At 40.9% G+C, this 18,889-nt stretch overlaps 1 protein-coding gene across 3 annotated transcripts in view; it reads right to left on the bottom strand.

Moving 5' to 3' along the window:
* The window catches only part of Tmem117 (transmembrane protein 117), a 460,550-nt gene that overhangs the window by 140,469 nt on the left and 301,192 nt on the right, over window positions 1-18,889 (bottom strand). The window lies entirely within an intron of this gene.

The following is an 18,889-nucleotide window of genomic DNA, read 5'->3' as shown; positions in this document are numbered from 1 at the left end:
TACTGTGTAATGGTAAAGCATATTATTATACTATTTTAACCAAACAGATAAAAATAAAGCAATACTCTCTACCTTGTAAGGTTTTTAAAAATTATGATCATATACATGAAGTGTCCAGGGGACAGTCTCAGATATTACACTAGCACCTTCCATGGCCAGTATCAGTTAAAGACTGGCTCCCTCTCATCTCCGACAGGTTAGCATGGATAGACTGTGAACAAAGATTTTATTTCCAGTTCACAGAAAGACCTATATTTTATGTTACCTTTGATGTGTGCACAGAGCACACCATGGTATGGTCAATGATAAAAATATTTAGATATTCAAATTCCTTTAATAAAAATGAGTTATGAGTATCTCCATATAATTTAAGTATAAAATTACAATTCTTTAGGCAGCTATATAATAATATATTTTATGCTAAAATGAAAAATCAGTTCATTTTTAATAAGAAAAACAAATTAAATTGTTCTTGAGGGTTTCAAACTTGCCAACATATATTCATATATTCTCTCTCTCTCTCTCTCTCTCTCTCTCTCTCTCTCTCTCTCTCTCTCTCTCTCNCTCTCTNTCATTCCAGAAACACTATTTTTGTAATGCAACTGGAGCAATTCAAGAGCGTGCCAACTACATCTTAATGTAGTTTCGAGGCAGTTTTTTGGCCTGTCATTTCCTCTCTATGACATTAAAGTTCACTTCACTAAGTACTATGTTATTACGTGGTATACTGCAAGAGAATCGCATCCAGCTGCAGTTTCGATGTCTGTTACTGGTATGTTCCCTCTAGATCGGATAAAATGCATGAAGTTTTTTTTTTTTTCCTGCAACATAATTTGTTGTTCCAAGTTACTACAACACAGAGGACAATGAAAACACAAGGAAAATATAGCATTTAGTGTTTCTTTTGTACCAGGACTGCTCATGTGCATGGAGCATCCTTAAAAAGAAGGACTGAGCCTCTCATCCAAGTGTACCAGGGCTGCTCATGGGCAGAGGGCATCCCACAAAGGAGGAACGAGTCCCTCATCCCAGTTCCATGAAAGCAGGAAAGAATGGATGCTACATAGAAGCCCCTGTTGCAGGTAGTTGTCCTAAGATGTCAAAACACATCTTTGGGGATGTGGAGAGGAGCACTCAGGAAGACAGGAGCAAAGCCATGATGATTTTTAAAAATTCTCCACTTATACAATACTGCCACACATGCTGATGTACCATAGCATCTCCCTTTACTTCTCAGGTAGTTTGGTTACCAAAGGAGTGTTCAGCATACAAGCTCAGTGTGGTTTCTGGACTTTCTTTCCTGTACTTTCCACTCCTGATGCACGGCCTAAAGAGAGTTTATTATTTAGATCAAGGCATTATTTAATAAAATGCTTCTAAAAAAATCACTGTTCCTGTATCTTCTTTATTCTACAGCAGGCACAGAGAGACACACAGAGAAGGACCACCAACCAAAGGAGCTGGCACAGGTGGAACATGAGTGTGGTTTAAGGAGTATCTACTTTGAGGATCTTAAGCAGTTTGTCAGTTAACTTAAATACATAAAGATATAAGCTTGGCAAAGATTTAAAAGTGGCCCTTTATATGGTAGGAGAATCAAGCCATTGCCATACCCAAACCAAGCAGGGGATCTACCACTTGGCCATACCCACATCTGTCCATTTACTTCCTATGTTGGGATAGGACCTTACTAAGTTCCCAGGGAAGGAATCCTACAGCCATGGTTCCTGAAGTAGCTGTGGTTATAGAGCTACCCTAGCTAAGCCAACTGAACGAGGAGTCCTGATGGGCCCAGTTGTTGATGTTATCACAAAGTAAAGATTTTAAAGGATCCATGTGTTTCTGTGATTACATGTCTGGAGGTAGGTGAGTATAGGTGTGTGTGTGTGTGTGTGTGTGTGTGTGTGTATAAGTGTGTATGTTTGAGCATGTCCATGTGTGTATAGGTGAGTATAAAAGTAGGACCAATTAATGAGGACCAAGTTGAATCACCCTTTCTTAAGAAGGAAAACCATACAGATTAGGATATTGTGGGAAACACTGTCTATTAATATAGAGGAGACACCAGCAAACATAGCACATAGTGTGATATAAGATGCACAGCCAGAGTGACAGCTCATATTCAGGTAAGACTTCATCCCTGGATGGGGGCCAATTAATTGGCTAAGTGAAGCAGATGAGTCTTCAGGGGCCCATGGGTTTTATATGTCCAATGGTTTGCTATGCAAGTCACAAATCAACCCTCACAAGCTCTATGGGGCTAAGTGAGATAATGAAAGTGAAACTGTGATACGGATTGTAGAGAACAGTCAAGTGTGGGGGAATTCCTGGTTTACAAGGAAGAGACCGGTGGAATTACACAGTGCGCAGCATGTCCTGAAGAACAGAAGAGCTGATCTGAAGTAGAGTGTCATTATTGTCATTTGGTCTCAAACCATGAGGATAAATGGACTTTGATTAGAGCTAGTCAAGAAACCCATCAAGTGTCAATACACTAAAAAAACTGAAGATCTAGGCAGACCCAATGCTGCAAGAACATTAGAGAGCCTGTGTAATCTACAGAAACCCAGACATTGCACATTGAATAATAAATAAATAAATAAATAAATAAATAAATAAATAAATGCAACATGTTACAGAGCGATCTATATGGACTGACCTGGGAACTAAGGAATAAAGACTGGTTAACGAAACTTGTGACTGCTCAGTGCCTGATTTGCTACTGGAGTGTGTGTGCCCCTCACAGCCGCACATCATCCCAGATCTAGAAACATCCAGTATCTGATTTACAGAACACAGCACACAAGAAAAATGTGGGTTCCTAAAAGCCTCTTGTGGAGTGGGATGGATTCATAATTTGGAGACACAAAATCATCATTTTAATCACTGAAGATTCTTGACATCTGTCTAAGGCATGACTTGATCTCAGAGGTGAAAACTGGCACGGGGCAAGAAAAACTCTTGGCTATAGAATGGGAAGGAATCTGCTTTTCATTCATTCAGAGATAGGAGTAAAAGAAGCACAGAAAAATGAGGAGGTCAACCAGGAAGAATCCTATTTCTCTTAGTCAGGGCTTCTATTGCTGCAATGACACACCATCCCCAACACAGCTTGGGGAGGAAAGGGTTTATTTGACTCACACTTCTACAATGTAGACTGTCACTGAAGGAAATCAAGACAGGAACTCAAACAGAGCAGGAATCTAGAGACAGAAGCTGATGCAGAGGCCATGGAGGGGTGCTGCTTACTGGCTTGCTTCCCATGGCTTGCTTAGCCTGCTTTCTTATAGGGCCACCAGTACAAGTATGGCACCACCTACAACAGACTAGGCCTTCCCACACCAATCATTAATTAAGCAACTACTGTTCTACAGGCCTGACTACAGCCTGATCTAACTGTGCACTTTCTCAATTGAGGTCCCTCCCTTAAACTCTAGCTTGTGTCAAGTTGCCATATAACTTGCCGGGATATCCCTTAAACCACCAGAGGACACTTTAGAAAGCGAGGAGACATGTACAACTGAATAGGTAAAGACGTTACTATGGAGATCTCTATCCATGTGTGAGCATAAGCATGCATCCTTGAGAAATCATTAAACTAAAATGAAAACAATAGCAGTTTTAAAAAAAGCCACAGGATGGACCATTTAGAGACTGCAGTATCCAGGGATCCATCCCATAATCAGCTTCTAAACGCTGACACCATTCAATACACTAGCAAGATTTTGCTGAAAGGACCCAAATATAGCTGTCTCTTGTGAGACGATGCCGGGGCCTAGCAAACACAGGAGTGGATGNTCACAGTCAGCTATTGGATGTATCACAGGGATCCCAATGGAGAAGCTAGAGAAAGTACCCAAGGAGCTAAAGGGATCTGCAACCCTATTGTTGGAACAACATGAGGTACTAACCAGAACCCCGGAGCTCTTGTCTCTAGCTGCATATGTATCGAAAGATGGCCTAGTCGGCCATCAATGGAAAGAGAGGCCCATTGGACTTGCAAACTTTATATGCCCCAATATAGGGGAATGTCAGGGCCAAAAGAATGGGAATGGGTGGGTAGGGAAGTGGGGGGCGCTATGGGGGACTTTTGGGATAGCATTGGAAATGTAATTGAGGAAAATATGTAATAAAAATATTAAAATAAAAAAAAAAAGCCACATGGAAGCTGTGCAGTCAGTGGAGGGTGATGCAGAGTCAACAACAATGCCCACACTATGGACAATGGATATGTACTGAATAATTAATTCAGCGACGACCCTTCAGAGTGTTAGAGAAGGGGATAGAAGCCCCTTCTTTTCTGCTTTTGTTTATCTATGATCCCTTTAGAAAGCTCCTTCTTTTCTGATTTTGCTTATCTATGATCCCTTACCTTCTAGGATAAGATGTCCCATTCTCTTTTTTCTCAGACTCAGACCCAGTCTCAGCCATCTCTCCCCAGAGTCCCTGGTCACTTCCATGTGGAATAATATCAGACATTAATTTCTACAGCCTGATGTTGGCTCTCATTCCTACTAAAGTGCTTTCCTCTTTAAACCATCTCAGAAAGCAGAGCAAGGATATGTATGTATCTACACATGTAGACATATATATTTCATGCACACATATATTCATTACAGACATATTCATCTTTGTTTAGCAAGAGAACAACATTTTAGGAAATGTACTGTTAGTGATTTGTCTTTGGTTTGATAAATTTACCTAAACGTAACTAGTATTGCCTACTTAGGTAGTCTATTGTCCCTAGGCCACAACCCAAACAACATATTATTGTACAAAATACTGAAAGCTTTTATAATGCACTCATCTAAAATATTTAAAAGTGTATGGATACATTAAAATATTAGGTCATGGGAGTTTTTACATCTATTAGTTTAAGGGAGCATCGTCTTATAGGGACCGACATTGGCTTAAATGGCACTACATAGTGTATGACTATATTCTAAATCCTATATACACAGGCATATCTAAAATTACTTCTGTATGTGTATATGTGGCTACATATTAAACCCAACCAGAGTTCACAGTGATGTGTGTAACTCTAATCTAATGACCAGTTTACACGGGTTATTAGAGCCATGCTTTAGACATAACCTCAACCAGTCACAGTAAGAGATTTGGCTTCAGTCGCCATTTAGGTGGTCTACATGGAAAGTGGACTCATCAGCGTCAACTGTTACCCACAAGAAAAATAACATTGCCAGTTACAATAGGGCTGTTGTTGTCTTCTCTCATCTTTATCTAACATTTGGCTAGATTTCTTGCACAAAAGGAGTGTGCTGAGACTAAGTTCCTTAGGATGTCAGCCTTAGATAAGGAAATACAGCTACCCAGAATCACAGAACTTCACAATAAAAAGAATTTCTTCTTGCAAAACCAGACCATGCTGGGTTGTTCTCTCTAGCCAAGATTATTTTTGCATGAAACGTGAACACACCATTTCCCAATGAGCAGAGCCTGTCAGTAGTTAGCTGTAGTGTTTGATTCCCCCCACACTTCCAATGTACATTAGCAAAATGCAATGCTTCTGTTGTGACTGTTACCGTCAATATATGACATCACCTATAATCTTTATTTTCAGTCTTACAGATGCATATTTCTACAGAAAATACATCCTTTGAAAACTGTGCAGATAATCCAAACAAGAAAGCTACCAGTTGGATTTTCGTATATGATCTTAAGGCAAGCTTCTATTAACACACTGAATCTGTTGGCATATTAAACTGCACATCTTATTTTCTGCCTTAATCCCTATAATTGAGAGGAAATGACATACAATTACATCAAGTTAAAGCTACACAGAATGCTTTTGGTTATTACTCCCAGCTTGTAAAAGCATTGCATCCGTACATCCAGGCAACAGTACATTAGTTTACTGAGGATGTCGTGATTATTTTAAATAAGGGATACAGGGAGACCATGACTATTAGGTAGGATTCAGTAGTTGAGGGTATTCATTGGTACAAGACCCTTAGTTTGGTGACCTTGGGTAAATCGTTCCTTTATTTCCATTTCACTGTTGATAATGAGGGCATTAGAACAGAAACAGAGAAATGCCATGACTTTTCTGGTCTGTGGTGTATATGTATGTGTAGTGTGGTATGGTATGGTGTGGTGTGGTGTGGTGTGTGTGTATGTGTGTATATGTGTGTATATGTGTGTGTATGTGTGTATATGTGTGTGTATGTGTGTATATGTGTGTATGTATATATGTGTGTATGTGTGTATATGTGTGTATGTATGTATATGTTTGTATGTGTATATGTGTGTATGTGTGTATATGTTTGTATGTGTATATGTGTGTATGTGTGTATATGTGTATGTATATGTGTGTATATGTGTGTATGCATGCATGTGCGTGTATGTGTGTGTGTCTGTGTGAACATCCATATGTACATGTATTGTTCTCTGTACATGAATGCTTGTAAGCACACAGCACTCAGGGCACACATGTGGATTTGAGAGAATAACCTGAGGTGTTCTTCACCATCTACTTTACTGGGAGCAAGATCTCTTTGTTGTGTTTTTCACGTCAAACACAAGACCAGCTGCTCAGTGAGCTTCTGGGATTCTCTGTACCTGCCTTTCCACTCCCCACTGGAATGCTGGGATTACACACGCAGATGCTATGGCATTTAGGCTGTCTGCAGATCTGAACTCTGGCCTTTACTCTTGCATACAGAGCCATCTTCCAAAAGATCTTGGATTTTACACCCTTAAAAAAAATCCAACTAAACACCATTTTCAAAGAGAAAACAAGCGATCATAATAAACACACATGTTAAAAACAGGAGTAAGACAGTGAAACATGTTAACCAACAGAAGCAACGTTGTGTCAAATTTCTAAGCTTTGAAGTCAGCAAGCTTGCACTCACACCTCAGCTCTGTCACTCACTGCAACCAAAGCCCACAGGATGCTGTCATTAAAACACTTCAAAGAAGGGCGCACACTTTGTAAAGTAGCAGAGCAGATTAAAGGGAGCGGTGTACATGGAGCCCAGCATGGCGAGCAGAGAGTCAGCAGCTGTCACGGCCTGTCTGCAGAGCGTCCGATGTGGCTGATACCTCTCTGTCTTCCTATATCTAATTGTATTTGTAGTGCCTTTCTTGTACTATCTCAGTCACTCTGTATTGTGTGGGAATGAGAAAAGAAGGCACCCTCTTCTTATTTAAAAGAAAATCGTTACACTTATCACCATTATATACCATTAGCTCTGGGAAAGGTCTTTTTTTTTTCTTTCTTTTTAAAAAAATTTATTTTATTTATTTATACTTCAAATGTTGTCCCCTTTCTGATCTTCTCTCCACAAACTCCCCTCTGCCTCCCCCTCCCCCTTGCCTCTAAGAGGGTGTTCCCCCACCAACCCACCCACTCTAACCTCACCCCTCTAGCATGTTCCCCTTCTCTGGGGCATCAAGCCTCCCCAGGACCAAGCACCTCTCCCCCCATTGATGCTAGATAAGGTAGTTCTCTGCTAAATATGTAGTAGAAGCCATAGACTGACTCATGTTTATTCTTTGGTTGGTGGTTTAGTCCCTGGGAACTCTGAGGGCTCTGGTTGGTTGATAATGTTCTTCTTCCTATGGGGTTGCAAACCCCTTCAGCTCCTTCAGTCTTTCCCCACAACTAGCTTGTTAATCATTTGTTTTTTTTTTCCTCCCCTTTTTAAAAATCACAAAAGAGTGTTAATTTTGTTAGTTCTTTTTTTTTGCGCATGATTATTATGCCCCCCATCCCCCATTACTATGTTGTGACACAGTAGATTCATATATATTGAACCACTGTTATAAAAGATAAAAGTCATTTAATTATGACATCAAACACTTATATATATTGTTTTATTTTTAATTATGTGTGCTTTTATATATATATATATATATACACACACACACATATATATATACACACACACATATACATATATGTGTGTGTGTGTGAGTGTGAGTGTGTGTGTGTGTGCATACAGGTGCCATGGTATGTAGAAGAAAGAATGAGACCCCTCCAGAGCTGGAGTTACAGGTGGTTGTGAGCCACTTAACATAGATGCTAGAACTGAACTCAGGTTCTCTATAAGAGCAGCGCATGCTCTTAACTGTAAAGCTGCATCTTCAGCCCCCAAACACAGCCTTTAAATGTGCTGTGTGCATTGCAGTTTCTTTCCTAGGGAGTTTTTTTACTATATCTTTGTTCATCAAGGTCTGTTTCTGTTCACTGTCGCATGTCAAGCACAATGCTTCTCCCAATGAACAAATCACAATAGTAGTTTGTGAATGGGGGGGGGGGACCTGCCTTTTTTCTCTGGCTCACAGAAAATTTCTCCCTAGATTACCCAGTGGTCTGGAATGTGAATCACTCATTTGTCTGGCTATTATCAGCACATTCTATTTAACCAATCTGAAAGCAGACTTGGAGTATCTCCCTCATTAGGTCTGAGGCACCTCTACCGATGTTCCACCTTGGTCCCTAGGAAAAAAAGGCAAAGAACTTCTCCCATCCCTCAGCTTGGCAGCACACAGGGCGTGGAACTCTGATCACAGCCCCTGGGGAGGCTGGGAGTCTACAAGTTCAAGGGCTGGACTACAGAGTAAAAATTCAAAGTCATCATAAGCAACTCGGAGAGACCTTCTCTCAAACTAAAATAAAATGGGGCTAATGGTATGGCCCACCTGGTTATACACAATCAACCTTCAACATTCAGATCTAAGTAACAGTTGTGCTCTGATCTCAGGAAGAGACCAATCATTGGTAGAGAGCCTCATTTTGTCTTGGGTGAGACTTGACCCCAATGTCTGTCATGCCCTAGTTTGGATCTCTGGCTAACAAAGCGGGATGGTGACTAATGCCAATGGGTTGCCCTGTAGATAATAGGGAGATTATTAGTTGTGAAAATTCTGGCTCCAAATCCAATCGGCTGTGGACTTCCAATATTGAGCCATGGAGCTCAGAGGTGAGTTTATGGATCATCAGACTTGTCACCAAATCTGGAGAGCGCACAGAGGCAGAGCATCGGGCAACCTCACAGGTACCTGCGCTTAGTTGCTTATTCAGTTTATGAAATCCTGGTCAGTCATGATTCAGACAATTCAAACACTGACAACAATCTTTAGGTAGTTTTACTCTAAATATAAAATCTTAACTCAAGCAAAAAGATGTTGATTATAGCTCACGACACCAAACATTTTTTTTTTAAGAAGGACTTTTAAAAAAAATTCATTCATTCATTCATGAATCATGCGTGCACACAAGAGCATGTGTGTATAATGTTTATATGTGCTGTGTGTGTATGGAGATCACAGGATTATTTGTGGGACTCTGCTCACTTTCTACTGTTTGGGTCCTAAGGATCAAATTCAGGTCATTGGGTTAAGGGGCCAGGTGTCTTTCCCCATTGAGCCAATATTCCAGCCCTCAAATTCAAGAGGGGCCTCTCAAGACATTACTGAGTGTGTCCACCTGTAATACAGACACAATCCCTCCTCTCAACACCGACCCTAAACATTTAGGTCCTTAGAGATCTTCAGTAAGGGGCACGTTCTTTCAAACATTTACAACTCCAAGGACGGTTTGAGGTCTCAGTGTTGCTAGTCTGGGTTTTACTGACTGGAATGATCGGCTATACTAGAGGGTGTGACTTAAGCAATTTAGGATGAGGTTGCTTGTTAGTTTCTTTGTCCTGTTAAACTCCACTTACCTTTAAGAAATAAAGAAAAGATCTCTAAGATGTTCAGAGGCAGTGGTGGCAGTGATGCTGGCATACTACATACACCCTTCAGCCTTATAGTGAACTTTATAATTAGGATTCATTATTAGGACTCATTATTTTGGGCCAAGGTGATTTTAAAACCCTGAAAGTAAACATTTCTATCCATTTTGGAAAGCAATATACTTGGAAGCTTCACAATTCCTATAAAGCACCCATCAATTGCAAACCAAATGACTTGAAATTATCCTTTTATGATTTTCAATGAAGTCCTCCATCTGAATTGACTGGCAGGTTGGGAACCCATCACCGCAGTACAACTCTCCAGAAAGCATGGAAGGTTTGTTGTCTGTCAGGTAGACGTCTAGGGACATGGCAAGGAAAACACTCCTGCTTCCAAATAGTGGCATAAAAGTCAAAATATATAAAAGCTTAATCACCACGTTTCACTTCCGTGCATTTAAAAACTGTCTAGTGGTGTTTTAACTTACAACATTGTGAACTATTTATTCTTTATCTTCCTACCAAGAGACGACAATTAAACAAACAGCACATTTTGCTACCCAATTTAAAGATGCTTTAATTTGATGCCTATGTCACATATCATGAGATTATTCTCTTAGACAAAAATGTGTGTGCTCTAGATAAAGAAAACCACTTCTATAGAGTAGTAATTTATCATATATACATATGTGTGTATGATAAATTACATACACGCACCACACACATACATAAGCGTGCGCGCACACACACACACACACACACACACACACACACACACACACACACAGGTATCCTCATTTTCCCCCGGCTCCTCCTCCAGTAGTCATGGCTTGACCTAGAACAAGCTGATCTTCTATCAGCCCCATTACAGAGAACTACTTTGGCCAAGGCCATTACTCCTCAGAGTTTAAAGTCATGGAAACTCAGCACTGGGACTTATTTCATCCATTACTGGCACTTCTCATGGATGTATAAACACTCTTGGCATCTGGCACCATTCCCTAAGGTTTCATTCACTCTGTGGGCTGGTCCCCGCCGCGCCCACTCCGAGTCCCCTCTCCATGTGCACTTCCTCTCATTTGGATCCTCATCTTCTCTATGAGATTTAATCCTAGTATATTGTATCTTTGTTTTTATATCCTTTTAATTTCTTCATGCACTATCTACATGTAGCTGCCACCTGTACAAACTACAAGTATAAAATGAATTTAAGTTTATGCACTACTGTCTTAGAACTTACTCTGAAGATCTGTACGCAGGTGCCTGGCACTGGGCTCCTCTCTGTCTGGGCTCATGGAGCCCCAGGTCAGACCTTGCTCATTCAGCAGGAGCTCCGACAGCAGGAGACAGTTGTGACTGTCCACTGAGCTGCTGCTCATCTCCACATGTGCAGCGCTATCACTTCCTCATCTGCAATGTCTCACCAACCATGAGCCCCTCTCCTGCATGGCTGCTGCTCATCTCGAGGTGGACTCTTCTGCTCGACTTCTCTATAAAAGCAATTCTAACTCGCCCAGTGCAGCATCTCAGGGCCCACATCCTGGTCCACACTTCCTCCCTTCCTCTCCCTGTATTCTTCACTGGGATGAGAATGACACTAGCCTGATTTTTATCTTTCAGATTTATTGTCTCAGATCAGTCAGTATCTGCTGCTAGAAACAACAGGCCTTATAAGAGAACCATAAAGAACACAGAGTAACAGGCAGTGAGGCCGGAGCTGAGAGCCAGGTTAGTGGCTAAAAGGGCCATGATTCTCATAACTATGTTACATTGTGCTTGGTGTTTAATTTAAATAAGCATTATTTAAGCAGATTACTTAAAATTTGACTATTTTTAAATTACCAATATTAAATTTACACTGGCATGAGATTGGGTTAATATGCAGGTAGAAATGTATCCCCAAAAGTTAAATTACTCTGGTATGAATACAGGGTGAATTTTCAAAGCAAATTATTCATATCACATGCTAACAAAGTAATGTTGCTTGGTGTGTGTGTCTGTGTGTGTTTATGTATGTATGTGTATGTGTATGTACAAATGAGTGCATTCTACATCTATGTGCATACATATGTATACTAATGTGTATATGTATGTGCACACATGTATATGTGTTTTTCTATGTGCAGTGTATGCTTGTGCATATAAATATGTACATGTATGCATATAAATGTGCATATCTATGGGTATACATGGATGAATATGAATACAAATTAATATGTACCTGTGCATGCATGTGTTTCTGTGTGGGCATATGTGTATAAACATGTGTCTATGTGTGCAAATTTCTGCTTGTGTATGTGCATAAATGTGTGTATACATGTGTGCATGTGTATGCAAATGTATGTATATAGGTGCTCATGTATCTGTGTGTGTAAATGTATGCATGTATGTGTGGAGGCCAGAGGACAACCCTGGGTGTTATTCCTCAGTGCTGTGTACACTTTATTCTATTCATTTTATCTTCAGACAAGGTCTTTCCTTTAGCCTAGCACATGTCAAGCAGATGAGACCAGCTGGCTGGAGAGCTCCTGAGCCCTACCAGTCTCTTGTACACTAAGCGTACAGGAGTGTACTGCTTTTCACATAGGTTCTGGTGACTGGACTCAAGCCCTCTGTCTGTGGCAAACACTTTAGCAAACAAGCTACCCACCCCACCCCTGCCTCTCAGTTACCTTTTTATCAAGAAGTAAATGTTTTACCTCTATCGAGAAAATCATTTGGAGTACTGTCTTCGGGTCTTTCTAATGTTAAGACCTCAAGGTAGGATCGTTTACAATGGAGCCCGCTAACTTAGTATTAAGGTGACTGATTTTCCAGATATGGGTATTTTATTTTGGAAAAATAAATGGTTTGTTTTTCCTCAAGTACAAAGGCCATCTTCAACCAAAGACAGACATTTGTTGAAAGAAATAAGAAAGAAGTGTACTGTGTATTAAATAATAATGAGTACACACACCATCATAACATGGAAAATATAAAATATTTTTCTAGTTAAAAGTATTGTTCTAGAAACTAGCTAGAAGACTTGGTGGGTGAAAGTGCTGGCTACCAAGCTGACTGGTGTGAATTTGATCTCACCCACATAAAGGTGGAAAGAGAGACCCATCTTCCACAAATTGTCTTCTGACATCCACGCATGCTATAGATCACACACACACATACACACACATGCACATTCAGAAATAAATATTTTTAACTAAATATCATAAGGTCATCAGGTCGGGTGGGAACTTGACAGCAGTATGTTTCTCTTATAATCAGTGTTAAATTATTTCTATATTATCACTATATGGATTGGCACCTAGCCTTTGCAAAACCATTTCCACTGATGAATACTCAGGACTTCACCACACAGGCTCACTGGGTATTATGAGGTTCACGCTCTCTTAGGGAATCATTCAAATGTGAAGATCAAGTCTGTTTCTATGTGTCATTAGGTAATTAATGGTCAATATTTTGACCGCTGGGGGGAAATGTATAACAAAACTGTTCCCTCATCTCCATTTTAGCCTTAAAGTAACAAATAATATTATGGAGTTCAATGAGATTTCACAGACTAACACGACGTACCCATTTGTAAAACAGAAAATGGAAACCCATTGTAATCAGATGGGTCACAATATAAAGAGGGGGTTAGTAACATTTCTCTCTATGGATTTTCATGATTTGGGGATATTTTCATTTGATTTATTTACTGAATTTTTGTTCTTTAGAGACAGGGTTTGTTGTAGCACAGATTAGTCTCTAACCTGCTCTGGAGCAGAGGACGATAAATGACCTTGATCGTCCAGCTTCCATGTCCCAAATGCTGGGATGAACACACACACGCACACGCACACATACACACTCACATACACAACACACACACACACACACGAGCACACACACTCACACACACACACACACGTGCGCGCGCGCACACACACACAACACACACTCACTCACTCACACACACACAACACACACTCACACACACGCGCGCGTGCGCACACACACAGGCACAACACACACACTCACTCACACACACGCACGCACACACATGCACATGCACACACATCCTTTTATTGATTCTTTGTGAATTTCACATCATGTACTCTATTCCCACTCGTTTCCCCCTTCCCTTCTTCCATCCTTTCAACTTCCTCATCAAAAGAAAAGAAATCTCACTGTGGAAGCTGCAACGTGTCACAGTGTGGCCCACAGTGCATCCTTTAGTTCACACACCTTTACTTGCAAACATTCCTTACAATGAGTCACTCTTCTGGTTCAAGGCCCCTGGCTTCTGCTACATTATCAATACTGGATCTTTACTGACCTCCTTCCAGATATCCTGTTGTTGTCCTGTAGCACAGAAATCCTAGAGCCTTGGATCTGTAGGATAGGCCCTTCATGTGCTCCAGCAGTTCAGTATTGGGGTAGATGTTGAGATGGGCCAACTTAAAGCCCTACACGTGGGCTTGCTGGTAGCTGAGCTGGTCATCCCACCAGCTCTTCCATACTCATATCACCAGGGCAGGCTCTCCAATACTGTTGTGGCTAGCTCATCCACTGCTACAGACAGCAAGGGACAAAGCCAGCTCTTCCACTCCCCTGCCCTGATCCCAGCAGGGCCAGCTCCACTGCGCTGCCCACACAAGGTGTAGGGCCCAATCTTCTAATTCTGCAGCTGGTGAGGGGCAGAACCAGCTCTCCCTTTCTCATGGCCTTGGGGTCAGCTATCTCACTTGCCCCTCGCCACAGGTAGCAAGGGGCAAGGTGAGACATCTCTCCCTCTTACTCATGCCACCACATGATGGATAACATGGCAAAGCCAGCTCTCCCATGCTCACACCCTCAGGGCCAGCTCATCTGGAACTCCCCAAGGAACATCTCTGCACATCCTCAGCCATCAACATGGTCCCAGGTAGTAGCCCAGACCAGGGATGTCTGCCTGGCCTTTTGTGGTAACATATCCCTGCTTCTGGAGGGTCATGGACCCAGACATGGCCCTCATTGGCCACACTGGCCAAGTCCTCTCAGCATGGCCTTAGGTGTCATCACCAGCTGTTCACATCAGGCTGTTCCTCATTACCCTTGAGTCTCTAGTTCTGTCTTGCTTCCTTGAGCACACATCCTTTTGCTTCTCTTTCTCTTCCACTCTTTCTATTGCTTATTGGCTCATCTTAGTGGTACCTGGAGGTTCTGGGTGTCTGGGGTTGTCTCAGGAGTGGTCTCAGGAGTACTATGCCCAGCTGGTGCCAAGGGCACCAGGAAGGGGTTATCTGAGGCTTGCAGCCCACCCAGGTCCCATGGCACTGGACTGGGGATTCATTTTAGGCATGGTCTGCCAGCCTGTGTCTTACGGTGCTGGACTGGGGGGGGGGCAGCTATTTTATTTTCATTATTATATTCAATAGTATACATTAAAGTGATGATGATAATGGTGATGATGATGGTGATGATGATGATAATGGTGATGATGATAACTAATAAGAGTTTCTTTGCTACCTCTTGTTGGGTCAAATTTAAACAATTCAACCCTTTGGTTAGACCTTACCACCCATACTACTCAAAGCAGAAGACACAGTGGTTGTATTTGTCCCCCAAGTAAGAATGTAATAATGTCAAAGGTTGAAAGATGGTTGAACCGAAGCCATTAGGCTGCTGCAGAAAGTGCTTATTTAAATAGGGGTTTTTTTTTTTAATCTAATTTTAAACATGAAGATGGAGCATCATCCTCTTCTTATGCCTGTGTGGAAGCAAACAGGTGCATACAGTTGCACACATCTCTCTCTGTTCTCACTTTGTGATTTTTTAAAACCCCAACTTCTCTGCTTTGCCACTGTCCCACTGGGGTTGTCATCTCTATATTCTCTGTTGGTGAATTCCTTGTCATACCCTGCCCAGGCCATAAAACACAAATCTCAGTTTGGGATACAGTGGCTCGGGGACCATTGCTAAGGATGCATTTCTATCTACATCACGATAGACTCATTCACACTGTTGTGTTCAGCATTGCCCAAGGCTCAGCACCAGTTCACGCTACCTGTCTACTGCATCTTTTAGGATATTTAGCCCATCCCACATCATCTCAGCAAGACACCAGTTTCCATATGGCTTGATTTCTGTTGAAAACTAGATGCATCTATTGAGATGTGACACGTGCTACTCAGATTCACAATTTCACGGTTCAAAGCAATACGTGTGACTAAGAAAGACAGGATGGACAACCTTCACCCAATTTCTTCCCCACTCTCTTCCTTAATCATGGTTTTTCCTTGGTGCAAACAAATAAGCCATGCGTTTAGAAAACAGAATCCCAAGATGCTTCCTATCCAGGGCAAAGCAACTGTGTCTCTGGAGAATACAGACACAGATGACACTAGGAGAATCACACTGCTTGTCCTGTCTGACTTCAGACAAGACAGTGGAAATGGCAGCAGGTAGGCCCTCGGGAAGGCGAAAGTGAAAAAAAAAAAAGATTTTTATTCTTACACCTTTATTCTTTAAAATTAAGAAATGATCTTGGGAGTGGTTTCAGAAGCCATCTGTGAATATTCCCTTTGGCATCTAATATTTCCAAACACAGTCATAGTTTGGTCTTTTCCCTGACGTGAGAGCCTGTGAGCTACAGTGGCCTCCTCTCTGAGTTTATCACTGGCATCATTGTCTTCACTGGGAAGTCCACCTATCACTGAGTGGAGGAAGCAGGAAGTTAGGCAGTTGTAGCTGATGATACCTGAGTGGGCTATTGCAAGTGAAGAACATAGGAACTTTGCTAGCACAAACTGCACACTGCACAGGCCTCAGTGTTGTTCAGTCTGCTGCAGGACCACACTGCAGCACTGCACAGGCCTCACTCAGTGTGGTTCAGTCTGCTGCAGGACCACACTACAGCTCACAACAGGTTTGCTTGTAACATCTCCTATGCCCACGTAGAGCTTAAACAATTCCTTTTTAATAGCTAGAGCAAAATCAAAAGGAAACATCTGCTTTTGAGTGGGCGGCATGAAGTATGCAAATATTCTCTTTCATTATTGAGATGGTAAGTATTTCAAATATGGATTTTTTATACTTTATCTCCTATGACTAAGAAGAAACCCAAACGTCCTTTATTCTTGCTAAGTTTCTTTTAGATGACAGACCTGCACATAAAGAAAGATTTCTTGGCTTCCCACATGATTTCCATGTTTAATAGTTTGCATCAGATTTTGCTTTTTAAAGACTCATGACAGTCAAGATAACCAGGTCAAAATGTATAAAATAATAAAAAAAAATTAAATATTTCTTCCATTGTTTCATGCTCTGTGGTTGGAATTACTACTTTTGAATAACTGGGAAGGAACACACTCAAATATATTACACATTAGCAATTTATTTGAATAATGACTATTTAAATTTTAATTTGTTTGACATATAAAAATATATTTTGCCAATAACTATAACTAAATTACAACTTTAGATCAATTATCTAAATTAGTAATTAGTTCGATTACTCATTGGGAGTAAGTCATCACATATATTAAAATAAAGTCTTTATATGAAAGAGATAGACAGTACATAGATTTGAGTGGGAATTTCCAAGGAAAAATTGTATTAGGATGCTTTTGGAGGATTCTAGCATGGATTCCTGTCCTCTGTAAGAACTGTGATTAAGAATCCCTCTGGAGGGGCTGAGGAGGTGGCTTGGATGATAAAGGGTTGCTGCACAAACAAAAAAATCTGAGTTCAATATTCAACATAAAAGAAGAACATGGAGAGGCATGTCTGTAACTCCAGCCCTGAAGACTCGAGGGCAGAGGGAGACATAGGATTGGCTGGCCAGCAGCCGAGCTGGGTTGTGATGCTCTGGGTCCAGATTTGCTGTCTGGAAGGATACAGTAGGAAGGGAAAGTGTGAGCAAGTGGGTTAGGGGACAGACTAGGGTTGGATTGGGTCATATCATTCATACACACACACACACACATATATACACATATATGTGTACATATATTATATATATGAATAAATTTATCAAATAATAAAAAAATTCTTTAAAAAGAATATGTAGAGAACAATTGAAGAAACCCAATATTAACTCCAGCCTTCACATTTACTCACATATGTCCATGCAACCTCCATGTGTCTAGAGCACTCCCTCCCATGCACACACATATAAAACCAAAACCAAATCAAAGAAAGAAAGAATAGTTAATGACAGTCACCACAGGGACTTCGGATTCTGTTTGCATAGGACCTCTACAGTACTTGGCCCTGATACCTCACAATGTATAATCCACAGTGGGTTTTCTTTCATCAGTACCATCTGCATAAACACAGTAAATGGAGATTGGGTTCAGAGAGGCACGACACTGAGACCTTTGATACTGAGTCTGTCTCCTTTCAAATTATCATACTCCAAACCACTGTAGACAACTATATAGAGTAGAAAGATTCCCAGAACCTCAAGTTCTTATGCAGCATAATTAACTGAAGAAAAATTAAAAACTGACTCCTTAAAAGAGGCACATCAATTCTCTTAGACACGGTGATTTGTAATGACTAATGGCCTCAGAGACCTAAGCCTGTGACAACCGCACCCATTCTCCAGGGTTTCAAGGATTTAATGAGCAGATGCACAGAATACCAAGTCCATGGTGCAATACCTTCATTAAATATTTGCTACATTGTTCCACAATACTGGACAAACTATATAAGGAGCTTACATGCAAACAATATAAATGCGGGTCAAAAAAAGCACCATAAAAACAGTCGATGCTTGACTCCTGGAGCTAAGGTGTGAATAGCTACAGAAACATGTTCTTCTCACATCCTGAAAAAACCGACTTGTTTACTTGCTAAGAATTGAGTTCAAATGTCCCATTATCGCTAGCAATATTTAACAACAGTGTGCTGGCTTGCAAGATTGTGTTCAGTGTTTATTTTCTCCGAGTACTTAATTAACATTATTTTTGTAGCATTTATAGTTTTAAAAAGTAAGAAGAAATTAACATCTAAGAATAAACACATATTCCTTATTGCTCTTCTTTTTTTTTTAAATTTTTAATATTTTTATTACATATTTTCCTCAATTACATTTCCAATGCTATCCCAAAAGTCCCCCATAGCGTCGCCCACTTCCCTACCCACCCATTCCCATTCTTTTGGCCCTGGCATTCCCCTATATTGGGGCATATAAAGTTTGCAAGTCCAATGGGCCTCTCTTT

The sequence above is a fragment of the Mus caroli genome, chromosome 15 (genome assembly GCF_900094665.2).
Source record: "Mus caroli chromosome 15, CAROLI_EIJ_v1.1, whole genome shotgun sequence".
Taxonomy (NCBI): domain Eukaryota; kingdom Metazoa; phylum Chordata; class Mammalia; order Rodentia; family Muridae; genus Mus; species Mus caroli.
This window is presented reverse-complemented; position numbering and strand designations above follow the sequence as displayed.